Source organism: Narcine bancroftii, chromosome 6, assembly GCF_036971445.1.
Source record: "Narcine bancroftii isolate sNarBan1 chromosome 6, sNarBan1.hap1, whole genome shotgun sequence".
NCBI classification, from domain to species: domain Eukaryota; kingdom Metazoa; phylum Chordata; class Chondrichthyes; order Torpediniformes; family Narcinidae; genus Narcine; species Narcine bancroftii.
This window is the reverse complement of record NC_091474.1, coordinates 163,457,447-163,470,574: the sequence shown is the minus strand read 5'-3', so window position 1 is coordinate 163,470,574 and position 13,128 is coordinate 163,457,447.

The window sequence follows — 13,128 nt, the reverse complement described above, 5'->3', positions numbered from 1 at the left end:
TTATTTACAGAAGGCAAGTGTAGGAAAATGGTAACTGATGCAGCACACACACACAGAGCTTACAACAGTTGTGGGAAAGAAATAGCAGACAATTAATAATGAATGTGGGAAATAGCGTGGGTACAAAATACACTCACACACAAAATGAATTGATCAGGAAAAAAAAATCACTATGATGTCCCACCACCCCTTGACTCAGAACAGGAACAGCTCAATGCTACAAGGACACTAATTAAATGCTCCCAACCCTTTTAACAGTGCACATCTTACCAACAGTTTCTCCAGCACCCTTCCACAATTCTAGATCTGGAGTGAAGCAGGGTGGTCCCAAGCTGGCAAAGAGAGGGAACAAAGAGCACATGGTACTTTTATAGTACTGGAGGGACAAACCCACATCATTTACTTGGGGCCAATGGCTCAGTGCCAGGCAGGTTAATCTAATTATAGCAGCCAATGACCTGAGGTCAAGAACAGACAGGCTGGAGCATGCAGTCCAGGTAATTGTGCACTAATGGGTGGGGCAGGAAAAAACCTTGATTGGCAGCTGGTGTGTCCTCAGATAAGGTAGGGGCACATGACAGCTGCAACCCTTCGCAATACGGGGGGGGGGGGGGGGGGGGGGGTTGTGCACGCACCCAAAAGACCTGAAAGCCAATATAAAGAGAGAACATTATCAGATTCCGACCAGGGGCGAAATTACAAGTGAGATGGCCAGTGAAAAGTTTTTCACTAAATTGGATACATCCAAGGGCTTCTGGGAATAAAACTGGATGAAGATAACACAAAATACTGTACATTTAATACACCATTTGGCTGATACTCCTGTCTGAGGATGCCTTTTGGAATTTCCTCAGCTCAGGAAGTGGACAATGGAGCACATCATACAAGGGATAAATGGGGTTCATGTGTACATGAACATGGGAATTCACACAAGAAGCTCAGTGCTCCAACATGTTCAGAAGTAATGGATTAAAACTAAACAGAAAAATGTCAGTTTGATATGAAGGAAATCACCTTTCTGGGAGAAAATGTCCAAGCCGGTGTGGAACCAGACAAGAGCAAAGTGAAAGCAATTTTAGAGATGCCCAAAACCACTAATGAAAAAGGCAAATTGAGAGTGCTGGGAATTATCAATTTCAATGGTAAATTCATACCAAACCTGGCTTCCAAAATAATGTATCCCCAAGGAAGTTGTTACAGGACAAATGTGAATTCAAGTGAACAGACAACCACAAAGAAGAATGGAAATGACTGAAGACCATTCTAACTACAGGACCCGTACTTTTGACATTACTCGATGCATCCAGAAGGATGACAATATCTACGGATGCTTCAAAAGATGGAATAAGTGCTATACTACTTCAGGCTGTGGGAGAAAATTGGAGGCCAGTAGCACATACATCAAGGACAATGACAACATCTGAATGTCAATATGCACAGATAGAGAAAGAGTATCTACATCTGGTTGATGGACTCAAGAAATTTGTTATATGTATGGACCACCAACATTCTTGGCAGAAGCAGACCACAAGCCCTTAATAGTGATAATTAAGAAGTCTTAGTGAAATGTCGCTGCAAATCCAAAGATGAAGCTACGACTTTATCACTTTGAACTGGTGTACACACCAGAGAAACTTATTGTGTTAGCTGATGAGTTGTCCAGGGCAACAACAGAGGGAAGCACACAATAAGAGTTCCAGAGAGACAAATGTGAATCTCCACGTGAACCTGATCACTAAATCTCTTCCCATATCTGACATGAAATCCAAGCAGATCACAGCTAAAACAGAAGAGGACACAGTTCTACACAAGGTCATCAAGAATCTGAATGAAGGATGGCCTAGAGCTGAATGTCAGTCATACTACAACATCAGAGTTGAGCTGAGTGTTGTTAATGGGCTTCTACTCGGACAGAGCAGAATTATCGTTCCTCAATCACTGCAATGACAGAGAAAGCATGCATGAGGGGCATCTTGGAATTGAAAAAAGAGGATGGCCAGTTCTCCTGTTTATTAGCCAGGGTTAAATGCTGACATTGACAGGAATCGTTTCAAGGTGTGACATCTGTTTGAATCACACAAAGCAGACAAAGGAACCCATGATTCTAACTAACCTACCCAGTGGAACCATACAAGAAAGTTGGAACTGATCTATTCCACAATGATGGAAATAGATAGTCAATAATCAGCAAGTAATTATCAAACTATCTGGAGATTGTGCTGCTTCATAATATGTCTGCTGCTTGTGTGATGAAATATGAAATCGATCTTTGCAAGACATGGAGTTCGTCAAATTGTCAAGTGACATGAACCATGCCACAGCTGAAGAGAATTTCAGAACTTTGCAGAAGATTATGATTTCTAACATGTGACTTAAATTCTCTGCATCCACATTCAAACAGCAAAGCAAAGAAAGGAGTTCACATAATGCAACAGTTGCTCAAGAAAGCACAAGATAGTGGCTCAGATCCATATTCAGCTCTATTGAGTTATCGAGCTTCACTATTTGACCATGACACATCACCTGCTGAACTTTTGATGGGATGTTGATGACTCAACACACTTCCCTACTCTACAAGCACAAACAAGAACTTAGATGTTGAAGATGTCGAGCTAAAAAACAAGTGTCTGCAATGGAGACAAAAAGCAAACTATGACAAGTCAGCAAGAAGCTTGGGGCCACTGGTACAACATGACACAGTGAGACTCGGAGATTCCAACATGTGGGACAAAAAGGCTTCTGCTCTGGAGGAAGTAAATCCAAGATCCTACACGGTCAGAACAGAGGATGGTCGAATATTGAGGAGGAATCGAGAAAGTCTGCTGAAATTGCGAGAGACACTGCAGGAACAGACAAATCAGAAGATCCAGCCTGCATAGCAATAGAGGAAACACCACCAGTACTAAACAGTAGGGGACCAGTGGAGGCGACACAAACATCTGTATGAAGAAGATCCATGTGTTATCAAAGCACCTGACAGACTGAATCTCTTAAAGAAAAAGAACTGCAGACTTAAAAAGTTCAATGTTTCAATCTGGACCTGTAGAATACTTTGATGATGTTAGCATGAAACAGACCCTATGCCCCATTACTTCTGTGCCCAATCTGATACTCAAATTATATCTTTGTTACGAGTTGCTAATACATATCCATTTCTTACCTTTATATGCACATGTCCATCGAAGAAACCCTTATTTGTTATTATTGTATCTGAAACACTACAATCTCTAAAATGAATGAAAAACTTGGAATGCTTTTGTGGGGAGTCAGTACTGCCTGGTAAGTTCACCAATGGTGTCCCCACATCAAACATTGTTGGTGCATCAAAGCTGATCGGGGTCAGGTAAAAACTGTGCACCTCCTTAACCGATCACTGTGAAAGGTTGTGAAATTAAAAGCACAAGAGCAGATGAGCGAATGTCATGCCTGATATTGGAACAGAAATTACCACAAAAATAAAAACTTGATTTAATGATAAAAAGGTTGTTGCTGAAGATTATACAGAGAAAATGGAAAGGCTTGAAAATCATGTTGGACACGTCAAAATGGTATTTGGATTAAAATGGTTAAGACTTAACTTTTTGTTTAATTCCTAAACATTTACTTCTTCTTTCTTCTTCTTCTTTGGCTTGGTTTCGCGGACGAAGATTTATGGAGGGGGTAAAAAGTCCACGTCAGCTGCAGGCTCGTTTGTGGCTGACAAGTCCGATGCGGGACAGGCAGACACGGTTGCAGCGGCTGCAGGGGAAAATTGGTTGGTTGGGGTTGGGTGTTGGGTTTTTCCTCCTTTGCCTTTTATCAGTGAGGTGGGCTCTGCGGTCTTCTTCAAAGGAGGTTGCTGCCCACCAAACTGTGAGGCGCCAAGATGCACGGTTTGAGGCGATATCAGCCCACTAGCGGTGGTCAATGTGGCAGGCACCAAGAGATTTCTTTAGGCAGTCCTTGTACCTTTTCTTTTCTAAACATTTACAATGACAAACCAAACAGCAAAATGCATTTTTGCAAAGCTAATGCCAGAAGCAAGCATTGAACTTTCAGTTCAGTTTGCACACTGCTTCACAAAGCCTCAATTACAGTATATGGCCAGCTCATTCAGGCCAATATAACCTGTCACTCCCATCCAAATCAGAAGCCCAGGTACAACTGAGCAAGTAATTTGATATTTCATCAAAAGCAAAAAATAAACTGCAGATGCCAGAAATATAAAAATCAAGAGAAAATACTGAACACGCAACAAATCAGAGCATCTCAGGAAAGAAAAACAGAATTAAGTTTCATATGGAAGGGTCTTCAAACCAAATGTTAACTATTTCTCTTTTTACATACAGACTGTTTCCAGTTAATAAATGGGTTCTGTTTTTATAAAATGTCCTAAATAAATTTTAAATTGGATAATATGCAAAGGTTACTCCATGCAATAATATTAAAACCATATTAAAACAATGGTATCAAAATTACACAAGACAAATAAAAGCAATTAAAATGGAGAGGAAACTTGCTCTGCCAGTCATTAGAATCAATATTTTAAAAAAATTTAATATTATGGGAGCTCATTCATGTTTGGATGTCCATAAGCGATGCATTCATAAGCTATTAAATTTGCAGCATTTTCTGCTTTCATAGAACATGTCAAAGTTGAAGTAAAACTACTGCTTGCAGGTGATATATATTCCTCTATTCATGAGTCTATCCAGGAGCCTGTCAAATGCGACGAACAATATTATCTGAGCATGGCAGCCCTTTTCAGTCACCTTTCACTCTCAACTTAGACTTGCCTTGCACATCTAAAACTCCTTCCCCACCTGTACCCACTGTATTTTCCAGTACACAATATTTTCCCTTGGGAGAAAGATTCTGACTGTCTACCAATTCCATCTCAATTTTTTAAAATATATAAACTTCTATTTGGTCATTCTTCAGTTTTTAAGAGAAATGAACCCAAGTTTGTGGAACCTCTGTTTATAGCTCTTGCCCTCTTATCCTGGCAAATCTCTTCAAAGACATCACATCCATCCTGAAATGTCATCACTAAAAATGAATTCAATATTCAGAGTGCAACCAAACTAATTTTAAATTGTGCAACACCACTTCCTTCCTTTTACACTTCATGCCTTGCCCAATGAAGGCAAGTGCACCTTACACGAAAGTGCTGGAGAAATTCAGCAGGCTTTTCAGTGTCCATTGGAGTCAAAGATTTATAACAAACGATTCAAGCCTGACCTCTGTCAAGTTAAGACCAAAAAAAAGCAGACAAGCACCTGAATAAAAAAGTAGGGGCTGAGCACAGGCCAACAGTGAAGTCATAAGTGGACATGGATAGGAGGACAGGAGAGAAAAAAATGGGAACTCAAGGGAGGGAGCTGCTCTGGAAGAAAGCAGAGGTGTAGGGAAACAGAGATGAGATGAGAGCAGGAGGAAAGGAGACATGCGAATAGGGAATGAGAGAGATGGGGTGGGTGGGGAGAGAAAACACTGAGAGAATACTTAATTGAGCAACTTTATTCTTCGCTATAATGGCAGGGATTTCCTAGCAGCAACCCATTTCAATTTCCTGCCCCATTCCCATGCCAATATGTTCCATGGTCTCATGCACTACCCACTGAGACAATCTACAAACTCGAGTAACAACACCTCATATTCCATCTGGGCACTCTCCAAGCAGATGGCATTAACATTAACCTCCAGTTTCCATTGGGCAACCCCTGCCTTGACCCTCACATTCCCTAGCTCCACATTTCCTTTCATCTGGCTCCCCTCATGTCTTTTTTTATTCCTTTCTTCCAGCTCTGCATTTAGAGCTACTCCTTTTACCCTACTGTCAAATTTCAGAACCCATCAATTCCCAAGCATGATCAACCAACCTAATCAAATGCCTTAAATTACATGTAGGCAATGTTCCCTACTCTCCTGACATTAACCACTTTAGACACCACCTCAGAAAACAATTCAACCCGCAGCTTTTCCAGGTCACATTATGGTTCCCAATATATACAAGCTTAGGTAGAGAAGTTACTCAATGCTGGGGAAACAGAGTGGTTCCAGCTGTGTGGGAGATTATGGGTAGGGAAGATGGCCATTGCTCTGCCATATATTTATGATGCTGCAGCACCAGTTGCTAGGCCTCCATCAGCTCCAGAGGGCGTAATGAGGCGGCACTCAATATGAATGTGATGCTGGAGCAGCCTTTTAGGGCTACCGTTTGAAAGGCAAGTTTTAAGTTTTCAATTCGCTCTTGTAGCCAGGCTCCAGGCAGAGGTCTGACATGAAATGGCCTGCTGAGAATTTTTCTGGTTTGGGAGTAACCACAGTCTTGTTAACTTATTTCAAAAGCCCAAGTGTTATCTGTGACAAAGAGGCTTACCAAGTCCAAATGCCCAAGGAAAAGATAAAGTATTAAAGAGAACTGCCTAAGAAAAGTCAAAAACTGAAATACAAAAAAGCTTGTCCAAAGTAAAAAAACATCATACACAATGACAAAATTCCTAGCATTGGCTCCAAGGAGGACTCAGCAACCTCAATGTTTATTCATAATGTCATGGATCAGAAATTTTGGTTCACGTTAAAATTAACAAAGAAACTGTTCAGATAGAGTTGGGCACGGGGTGGCTGTGACCTTAATGTCAAAGATCAAAAAGTGAAATTATTACTCAATCTTAAAATGAAACAGTCCAACATTGACTTTCTCCCCGTGACTGTCTTAAAGACAAAGTGCAAGGAAAATGTAAGGTAGACAGTGAATATAACAGACACAGAAAAGATTTCCCCTCTACATCATTGACACAAAGGGACCCACAATGTTTGGAAGAGAGTGGTTGTCGCACATCCAACTGGATTGGAAGGAAATTGGGGCAGTGAAGAATGCATAGACTGAGGGGGAGCCAAAAATCAAAGCTGGAGCAGATGCTTCAGAAGTGTCAAACAGTTTTTGGAAAGGGCCTGGAAAAAAGACATAATTACTGGTCGTGACAATGCGGAGCATCTAACAAACCTGGAAAAGGTCCTTGCCCGACTGCAACAAGCTAAAGTCCATCTGTACCAAGATAAATGCATATTTATGGTTCCCTTAGTAAATGGATATGGCTGGCACTGAAACCATCTGCAGGATGCCTTGCCCATCAAATCTAGCCTAATTACAATAATTCTTGTCTTTTTTGTAACCACATCCCCAACATGTCAACGCTGTGCCACCCGCTTAACCAATTGTTAAAAATAAATCAGAAATGGTGCTGTAGTGCAGAGACGAATCAAACATTCAATCATTTAAAGGAACTGCTGACCTCAAGCAATAAGATTCTCATTCACTACGACCCAAATAAAGAAGTAACCTGAGCTGTTGATGCTTTGCCAGTAGGTTTGGGTGCTGTATTGCCGCAGGTCACAGAAAACTGAGAACAACCTGTGGCCTATGCTTCACACACTTTGACGGCTTATACTTACTGCTTATGTGTCTATTTAAGCAAGACATTTATTTTGTGGGGGGGGGGGGTAGTGTTGTGGGTATACGCAGGCATATGACATCACATAACAGCATTGTATTGGGGATGGGAGGAACCATCTTTAATTTGAATAATGAACACTGCAACACTTCTTGCATGAGTGTATTTTTAAGCAAAAAATACAGAAATCTAGGCATACTTGATATTCTTACTGAGCTCAAACTAATGGTTGTAAACAGGTCAACAAAAAATTCTTTTTATTTTGCAATAGACAAATTAAAACAAGTATTTAAAGAAATTAACCCAAGGATTTTGAGACTACAAAAGAATTTAAGGTTGCCTAAAACTATTTTCCATTATACAGAGGACTTAAAATGTGTGTGCCAAACAAGTAGGGACATGGTAATAAGATGAAGACAATGAGAGGCTGGTGCCATGAACAGGCAAATGGCAGGTTAGATTCACCGTACAGAAGTGACAGGATCCAAGGGAGGGAAGACGAATACAGTAAATGGTTCAATTTTGGAGAGCAAAGCATCAAGCCTCATACATGCAAGAAATAATGTAATAGGGTATCATCAGCTGTGGAAGTGAGTCAGATTTATCAGCATGACAGTAAGGGGGAACTTGCAGGGTATTTACAAGATGAACAGTAAAAAGCCACCGATGGCGTCTAAGCCAAGGGGTGATCCAAAAATATAGTCTTTTCACTTATGAAAGTGGAGTTATTTCCATAGTTAGAGGATTCTGGAAGTTCAGGAAACACCTCAGTTAATGCTGGGCTCTGGACACCTCCTCTCATGGCCACCAACCTCATTAGCCACTTTCAGGTACATTTTTTGCCAATACGCCTGCAGATGCAGACCTGTGGAATAGTCATTCAAGTGGCAGCCCTGAAAGCGCTGCGCTGTCCACCTGAAAGGGACAGCTGCAGGAGAGGCCCCTCCCCCAATGTCCTGTACCTGGGGGAAAAGGGCAAACAGGGTGTTGGGGGGGGCTGCCAGGTGGTGGGGAATTGGGGGGCTGTCAGGCAGCAGGGAGTTGGATCGCTGGCTGATTGTCATCAGTCTGCCCCTTAGCATTCAGGTGCCATGGGGAACTTCAGTGCTCCGGCGATTATCCCTCGAAAGAGGGTTAGACAGTGCGCCTTGGAGGCACCTCCTGCTCTTTCAGGTGGGTACCCGAAAGTCGCATAGTGGTAGAATATGCGGCTTTATAATCAGGGTATTCTAGCCACCTGAAAGAACCTATTGTCTCTCATCCTCGCAGCGCCTGTTTCTACTTTCTACTCAAGATACATAAACCTCACTATCCAGGCAGACCCATTGCCTCTGCTTGCTCTTGCCCCAGAGAACCAATTTCATTCTACCTTGTCTCCATCTTTTCTCCCCAAGTTCAATCCCTCCCCATCTACATCTGCGACACCTCACACATTCTCCACCTCCTCCAAGACTTTAGATACACCAAACCGGACCACCTCATCTTCACGATGGATATCCAATCCCTTTACAAATCCATTCCCCACACAGGCCTCCAAGCACTTGGCTTTTACCTGGACCTCAGGCATGAGCAGAGACCTTCCACCACCACTCTTCTCCGCCTGACAGAACTGATCCTCATCCTTAACAATTTTTCCTTTTGCTCATCCCACTACCTCCAGATTGAAGGAGTAGCCATGGGTGCCCACATCGGTCCCAGCTATGCCTGCCTGTTTGCGGGTTTTGTGGAGCAAAACATGCACCAAGCCTACACAGGCAAGACTCCCCTCCCCCCAACTCTTTCTCTGGTACATCGACAACTACATTGGGGCAGCCTCATGCACCCATGATGAGCTCGTCAATTTCATGGCTAATTTCCACCCTGACCTCAAACTCACCTGGTCCATCTCTGATCACACTTTCCCTTTTCTGGATCTCTCTGTCTCCATCTCAGGAGATGACTCTCCACTGATATCTATTACAAACCATCCAACTCCCACAACTACTTGGACTACACGTCCTCACACCCTGTCCCCTGCAAGAACTCCAGCCCCTGCTCTCAATTTCTTCATCTCCGCTGCATCTGCTCCCAAGATGAGGTCTTCCAGTCCAGAACCTCTGAATGTCTGCCTTCTTCCACAAACGTGGCTTTCCCTCCACCACTGTTAACTCAGCCCTCACCCACATCTCCTCCACATTCAACACATTATCCACCGGAATTTCTGGCACTTACTACAAAACCCCACCACCAGACATATTTATCCTTCTCCTCCCCTCTCAGCCTTCTGTAGGGACCACTCACTCCACGACTCCCTCGTGCACCCCCCCCCCCAAGCACCTTCCACTGTGGTCATAGGAGGTGCAATACATCAATACATGCACCCACATCTCCTCCCTTACCATGGTCTGAGGTCCCAAAAAGACATTTCAGGTAAAGTGACATTCTACCTGTACCTCAAAAGCATTCATTTACTACATCCAGTGCACCCTCTGTGGCCTTCTTTACATTGGTCTCAGATTAGGAGATCGCTTCACTTAGCACCTCCTCTCCGTCCGCAACAAAAGTGACCTTCGTGTATCCATTTCAATTCTGAGTCACACTCTCAAGCTCAACGTCTGTCCATGGCCTTTCACACTATTCCACCCTGACCACCCGCAGATTGGAGGGACACCTCATTTTTTGTCTGGGCACCCTCCAACCCCAGGGCATGAACATTAAGTTCACTGCATTCAACTAATCAGCATGTCCTTCCCCCTCCCTCTTTAACTAGACATTCCAGTTCCAACTTCCTTTCTCTCTCCACCGAGTCTAGACTCCTCCCCCAGTGTTTCTCCCACCCCCTTCTTCACCTATCATCTCCCACCCTCACCACCTCCCCTTCTGTTCAGACAGCTCTCATGTTCCCCCACACCCTGATGAAGGGCTCAAGCCCCAAACGTTGGTGATGTATCTTTACCGTTGCTACATAAAGGGACTGTTTGACCTGCTAAGTTTCTCCAGCATTTGTGTTTTATCACTTAACCAGTGTCAACAGAGTCCTGAGTTTTACCTCAGCTAATGCTGGATCAGTTTTTAAAAAAACCATCTTGCTTGTTAACATACTAAAACATTGGGAAGGATAAAACAAAAACCTTGCATCTTAAACATTACCTTGCAAAATGACAGATGAACCTGGAGCTACAACTTACTTAAGATCCTTTGTTTAAAGGGATCTTATGTTTTTGTGCACATATTTGCATACAGAGATCCTGAACAATTCAACTAGATTTCTTAATTTTTTTTAAAATTGAAAATTATGCTTGCTATAATCTTGGTTCAGTTTCATCTCAACATTCATGAATGAGTTGAAGATTTTAGGAAGCATGTAGAATAAATTCACGAGTTAATGAATTGGATTGTCTAGTTTTACCTATTTTGTATCCAAAATTATTTTAAAGAAATATTATTCAATAAATATGGATAAGTTTTCAATTGACATTTATATTAATTTGTGTTATGTATATATGACCTGTTATTTGTTTAATTAGATTTTGTATGCAGGATTTGTACGTTAAACTCAAAAAAATTTTAATAAGAAATGGGAGATACTAAGAGTACAGTATGCCCACAGGTTTGCAATCCCAAAGCATTTAATGGAAACCCTTCCCCCCCCCCCCACCAAAAATGAGTTCAAATATAGTGTGGGAGTTACAAAATGACCAGCAATATTAAAGTTTATCATGTAAATAAATATGTTGATGTGGCCGCATCATCTCACAGTGGAGAAAGAATTAACTTGGAGGTTAAATTCCAAAATGAGAGTTACATCAACACTTGGAAGAAAGGAGTGCTCTGGTGAAACCCTTCTCTGACATGATCATTCTAATCTTACATTGATCAACAGCGACACAAATCATAAGCAAAATGACACACGAAGCAAAAGCATCAAAAATATTATCCCCACATCCATATTTGAGGGTAGCCTTATGAAGTACCGACTTCAAATGCAAGCCATGTCTGCAACTTTGGTGTAAAAATTATATTTGGGAGTTAAGGTGAGCCAAATCTGGCACATGTAGTCTTTATACATAACCACTAGAACTCTGCTTTATAGCAATGATAATGCAGACAATGCACTTATGTTAACCTTCACCACTTTGCAACACCTTTGTTCTAAGATTTAAAAATGACAAAGAAAAATACTGAACTAATGTCTGATAAAGATTTTTGAGTCAATGTCAGTAACATGATTCACTGTCTAATGGTTGATTGCAAGGATACAACAGACACAATTGACAGCAGATGCAAAGGTTGTGTAGTTTCTCCCAGAAACACAAATTAGGAAAGAGAATGAAGCCCCTGCTTGATGATTGGAGGTTACATCACACAAGTGCATGACCTGAACACAACCTAGCATGCAAACCATCAGTTTCAAAGTAATCCAAGACTCACACTTGCCCAGAAACATTTTTCTTCCATTTTTCCAATTTTGCCATCAGCACTGAATTACTTCCAATTAGTTGAGCTGCATCCAGTTTTAAAAATATACAAGTGCTTCAGCTTGTACGATTTTATTTTTGTCATCACCAAGGCTGCCCACTTCTGAAAAGTGCCTTCCATCTCATGTGCCTAAGGTACACAAGGTTTTTATTTATTTTGACAAGTTCAAGATACAATGACAACTGTTACACTTAGTGAATCCTGGACTTTAAATCAATTATCACCCATTTTGATTCACATCAGTTGGACATCTATATCATGTAGATATCAAAACTATTTAAATTTCCTTTCACTTTTTCTTTTTTAAGATGCAACATTTTTCTTGAATGGATTTTGACATCTTGTTAACCAGCCAATAAAGCTATTTACCATGATTATTTACAATCTATTCTGAATCATCAAGTGGAACTGAAATATGAAGATAACATGTTAAGAGCAAAATATCTGGAAGAACTCAGCAGGCCAGGTAGCATCTGCAGAGGCAAAAGGATAGTTAATGTTTCAGGTCAAAACCTTGCATCACAACTGATGGTAGAGGATCAGTTGTTTCAAAATGTGCACAGAAGGGTAGGATACCAGCCATGAGGTGAATCAACAGTAGTATTCAGCTGAAGGGCAAATGGAATCAGAATTTTTTGCAGGGAGTCAAAATCAGAAGAGAAAGAAAAAACAAGGAATGTGGATTACCTGAAGCTGAAACAACTTCCACGCCATGAGTTTGCAAACTGTCCAGACAGAATAGGAGGTGTTATTCTTCAAGTGTTTTAGCCTACCCTGGCAATGGAAAAGGCAAAGGACTGACAAGTTGTTAATGGAATGGAAACTTGAAATGGCATTGCATCAAGAGGTTTTCGTGTCTACCACATCAGCAAGTCCAAGAGTAGACCAGGTGACTGACAGCATATAGTTGGTCAGTCAGCGGTGACCATCTGACCTTCTGATTGTATGCCATTTCAACTCCCCTTCACAAGCTTACGAGTCTTGAATCCATAAAAATAAAAATCATTAAAATTTGAAAGGGGCGGGGGTCAACTTATACAGCAGTTATAAAAATTAGACCTTAAATTAAACTTAAAAAAGATGCTTGAGCTTTCAAGTTGACCCCTGAAAAATCAAAAAACCCCCGACAAAAATTTTCATGCTACATGTTTTAGAACCAAAATTTTATTTAAAAAACCCATTTCAAATCCTTAAAAAAAATCTATTACCATCACTATAATTACCTGAGGCAAAG